The sequence below is a fragment of the Orycteropus afer genome, unplaced genomic scaffold, assembly GCF_000298275.1.
Source record: "Orycteropus afer afer isolate SDZICR_OR568_19922 unplaced genomic scaffold, OryAfe1.0 scaffold00350, whole genome shotgun sequence".
Taxonomy (NCBI): Eukaryota; Metazoa; Chordata; class Mammalia; order Tubulidentata; family Orycteropodidae; genus Orycteropus; species Orycteropus afer.
In genome coordinates, this window is record NW_006921937.1 from 2,902,831 (window position 1) to 2,912,343 (window position 9,513).

Here is a 9,513-nt window from a genome sequence, read left to right on the forward strand (position 1 = left end):
GAAACCCAAGGAGGGGTCGCTATGAGTAAGGACTGTTGGTCTTGCAAAATTCTGTCATGTGATCTCCAGCATTATTTCTATCTCCAAGGCTAAATTTTCCAACTACCGGTGATTTGTCTTCATTTCCAACTTTTGCATTCCAGTCACCAGTGATAATCAACACATCTTGACTGCATTTTTGGTCAGTTTCAGACTGCAGAAGTTGGTGAAAATCTTCAATTTCCTCATCTTTAGCTTTGGTAGTGGTGCTTAAATTTGAATAATAGTATTAACTGGCTTTCCTTGTAGGCATATGGATATTATTCAATCACTAACAGCATTGTACTTCAGGATATATCTTGGAGCATTCTTTGTGACTATGAGTGCCACACCATTTCTCTTTAATTTGCCATTTCCGGCCTAGTGGATCATATGGTTATCTGATTCAGTATGGGTAAAACTGGTCCATTTCAGCTCACTAATGCCTGGGATATCAATGTTCCATTTCATTTTTGACAACTTCCAATTTTCCTAGATTCATACTTTGTACATTCTATTTTCTGATTATTATCTATTTATCCCATAATTTGCATAGTGCCTAAGGCATGTGACTGCTAACCAGAAGGCTGGCAGTTCAAACCCATCAGCCACTGTTCGTAAGGAAGGTTGAGCAATCTACTTCCGTAGTGATACTACCTCAGAAACCCAAGGAGGGGTCGTAATGAGTTGGATCTGACTCCACAGCAGTGGGTTAAGGTTTTTTATCCCATAAATTAGGGCCCCTAAATTGGCCCCTATTTTTCTTTGAGGAACTTTATAGTTTTAGGTTTCCCATTTAATACTTTGATCCATCTGGAGTTTGCTTTTGTGTACGGTGTGAGGTACAGTTCTTGTTTCATTTTTCTGCAAATGGATATCCAGTTTTGCCAGCATCATTTATTAAACAAACATTCTCTTCCCCATGTAATGGATTTTGGCTGTTTGTCAAAGATCAGCTGACCATAGGTCAGTGGATCTACTTCTGGGTTCTCAATTCTATTCCATTGGTCTATGTGTCTGTCATTATACCAATACCAGGCAGTTTTGACTACTGTGACTATATAGTAAGTTTTGATATCCAAGAGTGTGAGATTTCCTACTTTGTTCTTCTTCTTCAGTAGTGCTTTGCTTATCTGGGGTCTCTTTCCTTTCCATATAAAATTAGTGATTGGTTTTTCCATATCCTTAAAGAACATTGATGGGATGTATATTGGGATTGCATTGAATGTATAGATTGGGTTCAGTAGTATGGACATTTTCACAATGTTCAATCTTCCTATCCACGAGCATGGTTTGTTCTTCCATTTATGTATACCTCTATGGTTTCTTGAAGCAGTCTTTTGTAATATTCTTTGTACAATCTTTTGTGTCCCTAGAGAGATTTATTCCCATGTATTTTATATTTTTTTTGTAGCTATTGTAAATGGTATGATCATATGTTTTTTTTCTTTCTTTCTTTCTTTTTTTTTAATGTGATGGATGATGCTGATTGCTTTTCCAGTGTTAAACCATCCTTGCATACCTGGTATGAACCTCACTTGGTCATAATGTATTATTTATTGGATATAAATATTTATTGAAGTCTATTGGCTAGGATATTGTTGAAGATATTTGCATCTATATTCATGAGGGATATTGATCTGTAGTTTTCCTTTTTAGTGATGTCTTTCCCTGGTTTTGGTATCACAGCTATGCTTGCTTCATAAAATGAATTTGGGAGGATTCCACCCTTTTCTAAGTTCTGGAATAGTTTGAGTAGCATTGGTGTCAGTTCTTCTCTGAATGTTCATTAGAATTGTCCAGTGAAACCATCTGGGCCAATGCTTTTTTGTTATTGGCAATTTTTTAATGACCTGTTCAGTTTCTTTTTGTGTTATGTGTCTGTCCAAATTTTCCACCCCAGTCTGTGTTAGTTTAGGTAAGTAGTATGTTTCTAGAAATCTTCTAGATTTTCTTCTAGATTTCTAGAAGATTTCTTCTAGATTTTCAAATTTGTTGGAGTAGAGTTCTTCATAGTATCCTGGTATTATTCTTTTTATTTCTGTTGATTCTGTTGTGACATCACCCAATTCATTTCTTATTCTTGTTTTTGTAGTCTCTCTTTCTCTTTTCCTTTGTTAAACTTGCCAGTAGTTTGTCAATTTTATTACGCTTTTCAAAAAACCATCTTCTACTGTTGTTGATTTTTTCTGTTGTCTTTCTATTTTCTGTTTGATTTATTTCTTCTAGAATCTTTATTATTTCTTTTCTTCTTGTGACTGTAGCCATTTTTTTTCCTGCTCTTTTTCTAATTTTTGGAGATGTTGGATTAAGGTGTTGATTTTGGCTCTTTATTCTTTTATGATGTGTGCATTTATTGTTATACATTGGCCTCTGATCACTGCTTTTGCTATGTCCCCAAAATTTGGGATTGTTGTACTTTCATTCTTGTTTGATTCAAGGAATTTTTTAATTTCATTTTTATTTTTTCTACTACCCAATCATTTTCCAAGGAGGATGTTATTCAGTTTCCATGTGTTTGCTCTTTTTCTGTTAGTCTTCTCACTGTTGATTTCTAATTTTATAGCTTTGTGATCAAAGATGATGCTTTTCAATATTTCAATGTTATTTAATTTATTGAATCTTGCTTTGTGGCCTAACATGGTCTATCCTGGAGAATGTTCCATGTGCACTGAAAAGGAAGTATATTAAGCTGTTGTTGGGTGAAGTGCTCTGTAGATGTCTATAAGTTCAAGTTGGTGAATTGTATTGTTTATTTCTTCTGTGTCTTTGTTGAGTTTCCATTTCTCCTATCTGTGATTGAAAGTGGTGTATTAAAGTATCCTACTATGACTGTGGAGTCATCTATTTGTCCTTTTAATTCTGTTAAAGTCTGATTTACGTATTTTGGGCCTCTTTCATTGGATGCATAGATATTTATTAAGGCCATGTCCTCTTGTTTAATTGATCTTTTAATCATTATGTAATGTCCTTCCTTGTCTTCTATGATGGTTTTTGTCTTAAAGTCAATTTTATCAGAAATTAATATTGCCATGCCTGCTCTTTTATGGTTGCCATTTGCTTGATATATCTTTTTCTAACCTTTGATTTTTTGTTTATTTGTGTCTTTCTCTCTAAGGTTTGTCTCTTGTAGACAGCATATTGATGGCTTATGTTTTCTTATCCATTCTGCAACTCTCCATTTCTTGAGTGGTGCATTTACTCCATTGACAGTCAGTGTAATTATTGACAAGTATGAATTTGTTGCTGTCATTTTGTTATGTGTTTTTTCGTGGTGTTAGTGATTTCTTTGTTCCATCTAATTTTCTGTGCTGAGCTCATTTATGAATTGTGTTGTCACTTCCTTTGTTGCTATTGTTTTAGTGTTTGGAACTGTGGTAGCATAGTGCCTAAGGCACTTGACTGCTAACCAGAAGGCTAGCAGTTCAAACCCACCAGCCACTCCTTGGAAGGAAGGTTGGGCAATCTATTTCTGTAGTGATACTGCCTCAGAAACCCAAGGAGGGGTCACTGTGAGTTGGGTCCGACTCAATGGCACATAACAATAACAACAACAAATATCACCAGCCATTCCTTGGAAGGAAGGTTGGGCAATCTATTTCTGTAGTGATACTGCCTCAGAAACTCAAGGAGGGGTTGCTATGAGTCAGGACTGACTCAATGGCACATAACAACAACAACAACAAATATTTATGCTTGTCCTCTTTTTTAGTTTGATGTAAAGGTTTATCATTTTTCTTTGAGATTACCCTGTGATTTATAATTTTCTTCCCAAAGTTAGAACAGGCCATTCTATCTTGCAATTTTCTTGACTTCTTCACCATTTAAAAGTTCTGTAACTACACAATTTTTCCTCTCTTTTTGGTTTGTAGTTGTCCTCATTTGCCACTTGATATCCCTGGTTCCTTGCTTACAAACTTCTAAGCTTATTTACTTTGGATACTTCCACAACTGGGTTGGTTTCTGTGTTATGTCATCATATGTGCTAATAGTTGGTTGTTGTTTGCTTTTGTTGGTTTTCTGTCCAAAGGACTCCCTTTAGCATCTCTTGTAAGGTTGGTCTGGTTTCAACAAATTCCTTTAATTTCTGCTTATCTGAAAATGTCCTAATATCACCATCATATTTGAGGGACAATTTTGCTGGATTTATAATTCTTGGTCGGAAATTTTTTTTCTTAGGGTTTTATATACACCATCCCGTTGTCTTCTTGCCTGCATGGTTTCTGCTGAGAAATCAGAGTTAGTCTTATTGGTTGCCTTTTGTAGGTAATTTTTCATTTCTCCTGTGCTGCTTTTGGGATTCCTTCTTTGTCTTTGGTTTTGGTGAGTTTGATGATGATATGTGTTGGTGATTTTCTTTTGGGGTCTATCCTGTTTGGCGTTCATGGGACTTCTTGAATGGATATATTCTCAGGTTTCATCATATCAGGGAAATTCTCTTTCAACAAACCCTCAACAATTTTCTCTGTGGTTTTACTTGTCTCTTCCTGTCCTGGAATTTCAATTACACATACGTTATTCCTTTTGATAGTATCCCACCCACATGAACCTTAGGCTTTCTTCATTTTGTTTTGATCCTTTTTCTGATTCATCCCTTTCCAAAGATGTATTGAGGTGTTTGTCTTCAATCTCATTAATTCTGTCTTCCATTGAGTCAATTCTACTCTTTTGCCTGTTCAATGTGTTATCTATTTCTGAGAATTTAGTATTAACCTTCTGGATTTCTATCTGTAGATTTTGTATCATTTCCAATTTTTCATTTATTTTGTTGTTTTCTTCTTATGATGTCTTCTGAAATTGTTCTAGGGTTTTCTCTGTGGTTTCCTAAGTTTTGTCAGTGTTTTCCTTGATCTGTCTCTCAATCTGTTCAAGGCACATAAATACAATTCTTTTGAATTCCTTATCAGAGAGTTTCCATGCTGCTTCTCCTTCAGGGATGTGGTCTAGATGTGTATCTTGCTACCTTGTTTCTACTGCCTTATCTTGCTTCTCTGTGTGGACTGTGATGGTCTGTTGTCTCTGAGACATTGTAACATTTTTGTGTTTATATTTAATAGGTGAACGTTTGTTGGAGTGATTCACCCAAGATTTTCATTTTCTTTGGATGTGTCTGAGTAAGTAGGATACTTTGCTCCTTTATTTGCTAGTTGGCAGCACTTATGCACTCACCACCTGTCTCCTTTACAGTCATCAGTCTCCTGTATGACTGTGCTATCTTTGGCAAGCAGAGTGTATTCTTAGGTCCCTGGAATCTGAATGAGAATGCTATCACTTTAAATATCCAAAATTACCACCGCTTGTAAACATTCAAAATGGCTGCACCCTCTGGACAGCCAAACGCCCATAGTTTGTCTCCTTCTTTATTGTTTCCCTTCTCAGTCGTCAGCTGCCTGTGAAGCTGTCCATGCAACCCTTGGTGAGCAGGGCTGATTTTTACGTTAATTCTTGGTTCCTAACACTACTTAGAAATATTCAGGCTGTCCATACCATCAGGACAGCTGACAGTCCACAGTTCTGTTTGTCTCCTTACTCCCTGTTTTCATTCAGGTTCTTCTACTAGTTGGTGTTAAATGCACCTTTGTATTCTTCCTTTCAAAGCTCAGGGCTCCAGTATTATCTTCTGTATCTGTGTCAATTGGTTTTTCTTATCTTTGTTGAAGAAGGTCTGTGTAGCTTGTCTGCCTATTCTGCCATCTTAATGGAAGTCCTGAAGGCATTTTTGAATGACCTTCAGCAAAATTTTACTTGCATGTGATAGTAATGATATTGTTTGATCTTCATTAGTAAGTGCTTCAATTCCTCTTTGCTTGCAGCAAGTAAGGTTGTGTCATTTGTATATCACAGGTTAATAAATCTTCCTGATGCCGAATTCTTTATATAGTCCAGCTTCTCAGATTATTTGCTCAGCATACAGACTGAACAAGTACGGTGAAAAGACAAAGCTCTGATGATTACCTTTCCTGATTTTAAACCATGCAGTATCCCTTTGTTCTCTTCAAACGACTGCCTCTTGGTCTATGTTCTACATGTGCCTCTTGGTCTATGTTCTGCATGAGCACAATTAAGTGTTCTAGAACTCCCCTTCTTCACAGTGTTATGCAGAATTCGTTATGATCTACATAGCCCTTGTATAGTCATTAAAACAGATAAACATCCTTTTGGAATTCTATGCTCTCAGTCAAGATCCATTTGATATCAGCAATAATATCTCTTGTTCCATATAGTCTTCTGAATTTATCTTGAATTTCTGGCAGTTCCTTGTTGAGGTACTACTGCAACCATTTTTGAATGATCTTCATAAAAATTTCAATTACATGTGATATTAATGATATTGTTAGATAATTTCCACCTTCTGTTGGATCAGCTTTCTTTGGAAGGGCCACAAATATGGATCTCTTTTAGTCAATTGGCCAGGTAGTTGTCTTCCAAATTCGTTACCATAGATAAGTGAGTGCTTCCAGCTTTGCATCAGTTTGTTGAAATATCTCAATTTGTATTCCATCAATTTCTGGAGCATTGATTTTTGCCAACACCTTCAGTGCAGCTTGGACTTTTTCCTTCAGTACCATCATTCCTTTATTATATGCTACCTCCTGAAATGTTTGAACATTGACCAATTTTTCTTATATGGTGACTTTTGTATTCCTTCTGTTTTCTTTTTTCTTTCTTTATTTTTTTGTTTTCAGTTATTTTTTAATTTTTATTGTGATTTGAGTGAAAGTTTACAGAGTAAATTCACTTCCTGTACAACAGTTCATACACATTTTGTTTCATGACATTAATTGCAATTCCCATAATGTAACAGCTCTCTTTTCTCTTCCTCCCTGTGGTTACCTTGTGTCCTTCTTTCCTATTCATCCCTTCCATTTTCTTTTAGTGCTGCCTATGTAGCATAAGGAGCTCTGGTGGCACTGTGGTTAAGGCATTGGCCTGCTAACCAAAATATAGGTGGTTTGAAATCACCAGCTTCTCCATGGGACAAAGATGAGACAATCTACTTCCATAAAGATTTACAGCTTAGGAAACCAATGAGGATCACTATTAGTCAGAATTGACTCGATGGCAGTGGGTTTCATTTAGATTTTTGGTGTCATTCATTTTCTTACCCATAGAATCCTTTAATATAACAACTTGAGGCTTGAACTATTTCTTCAATTCTTTCAGTTTGAGAAATACCAAATGTGTTCTTCCCATTGTACATTGCATTATAATACTTTACTTTGTCTTCTTGAGCCACCCTTTGAAATCTTCTGTTCAGCTCTTATATATATAATATATATTATATTATATATTATATATATAGATATATAATCATTCCCTCCATTTGCTCTAGCTACTCTCCTTCAAGAGCAAGTTTCAGACTCTTGTAACATCCATTTTGGTATTTTCTTTCTCTCCTGTCTTTAGAAATGACTTTTGGCTTTCTTCATGTATGATGTCCTTGAAGTCATCCCACAACTCATCTGTTCTTCCGTTATTAGTGTTCAATCAGTCAAATCTATTCTTAAGATGGTCTCTAAATTCTGGTGAAATATACTCAAGGTTATATTTTGGCTGTTGTGGACTTGCTTTAATTTTCTTCAGCTTCTACTTGAACTTGTATTTGAGTAACTGAGGTTCTTGTCCACAGTCAGCCCCTGGCCTTATTCTTGCTGATGATATTGAGCTTCTCCATCATCTCTTTCCACAGATGTAGTTGATTTGATTATTGTGTATTCCATGCAGTGAGGTCCACATGTATAGTCACCATTTATGTTGTTGAAAAAAAAAATAGTATTTGCAATGAATAAGTTCCTGGTCTTACATGAGGTCATGCAATCTCAAATGTAATTCCATTGTCAAGGTCATGTTTTCCAACTACTGATCCTTCTTCTTTGTTTCACATTCCAGTCACCAGCAATTATGTTGATTCTATGTTTGATCAATTTCATGCTTCATAATTTGGAAAATTCTTCAATTTTTTTTTCCATCTTTGGCATTAATAAATTTAAATAATAGTTGTATTAACTGGTTTTTGTTGTAGGTGTATGGATATTATTAAATCACTGACAGCATTGAACTTCAGGATAGATCTTGAAATGTTCTTTTTGAAGATGAATTCAACACCATTCCTCTTCAATTTGTCATTTCTGGCATAAGAAATCCATATGATTGTCCAATTCAAAATGGCCAATTCCAATCTACTTCAGCTCATTAAGACCTAGGATATCTATCTTCAAGTGTTCCTTTTCATTTTTGACAACTTCCATTTTTCCTAGATTCATACTTTATACATTTGATGTTCTGATTTTTAATAAACGTTTGCAGCTATTTTTTCTCATTTTGAGTCATGCCACATCAGCAAATGAAGGACACAAAAGCTTTACCGCTTCCATATCATTAAGGTCATCTCTACTTTAAGGAGATAGCTCTTCCCCTTGTATTTTTAGTAGCTTTCAATCTGAGAGGCTCTAAATATGGCACTATATCAGATAATATTCACTGCTATTAATAAGATTTACACTGCCTTTTTTTTTTTTTTTTTTTTTAAGAAGGTGCTCTTCAGGTCGTTCTTCCTAGGCTGTCTTAGTCTGGAAGCTCTGCTGAAACCTGCCCACCATGAGGGCCCTGTTGGTATTTGAAATACCAGTGGCAGAGTGTCCAGCATCACAGCAAAATGCAAGACGCCACAGTATGACAAACTGACAGATGAGTGGTGGTTTCATCTGTTAGATTAACAAAAAGAGAAATGTCTGAAAACAAAAAAGAAAAAGGAGGATCCTGTTGGTAAGGTCTTGGGAAAACAGGCATTCTCATAAGTTACTTGTGGAGAGACAAACAGGTATTGAGGAGAATTTGGCAATAACTACAAAACAACCTATGCATTCATTTTTTGACCCAGTAAATCCTGCTTCGGTGATTCTACCTTGAAGATATACCTCAAAAAATACAAAAATGTATACAATATACACAAGGTTATTCAGTGTAGCATTGTTTATAATTGCAAAATATTGGAAATAATCTAATATTCATACATAACAGAGTAATAATATAAGTCATGAATTAAGTTAATCACACAATGAAATGATGCCAGAGATCACATGATAAAATTTTGCAAGATTAACAACTTATTCATTGTAAATACCTTCTTTTCAACAAAATAAATGGCAGGTATACATGTGGACTTCACCAGACAGAGTACACAGGAATCGGATTGACTACGTGCATTGCCTCTGTAAGAGGCAATGGAGAAGTTAAATATCTTCAGCCAAAACAAGGCCAGGAGCTGATTGTGGAACAGACCATCAACTGCTCATTTGCAAGCTCAAGTTGAAGCTGAAGGCAATTAAAACAAGCCCAAAAGAGAAAAAAATGTGACCTTGATTATATCCCTCCTGAATTTAAAGACCATCTAAAGAATAGATGAGGAGCTCTGGTAGCATAGTGCCTAAGGCACTTGACTGCTCACCAGAAGGCTGGCGGTTCAAACCCACCAGCCACTCCTTGGAAGGAAGG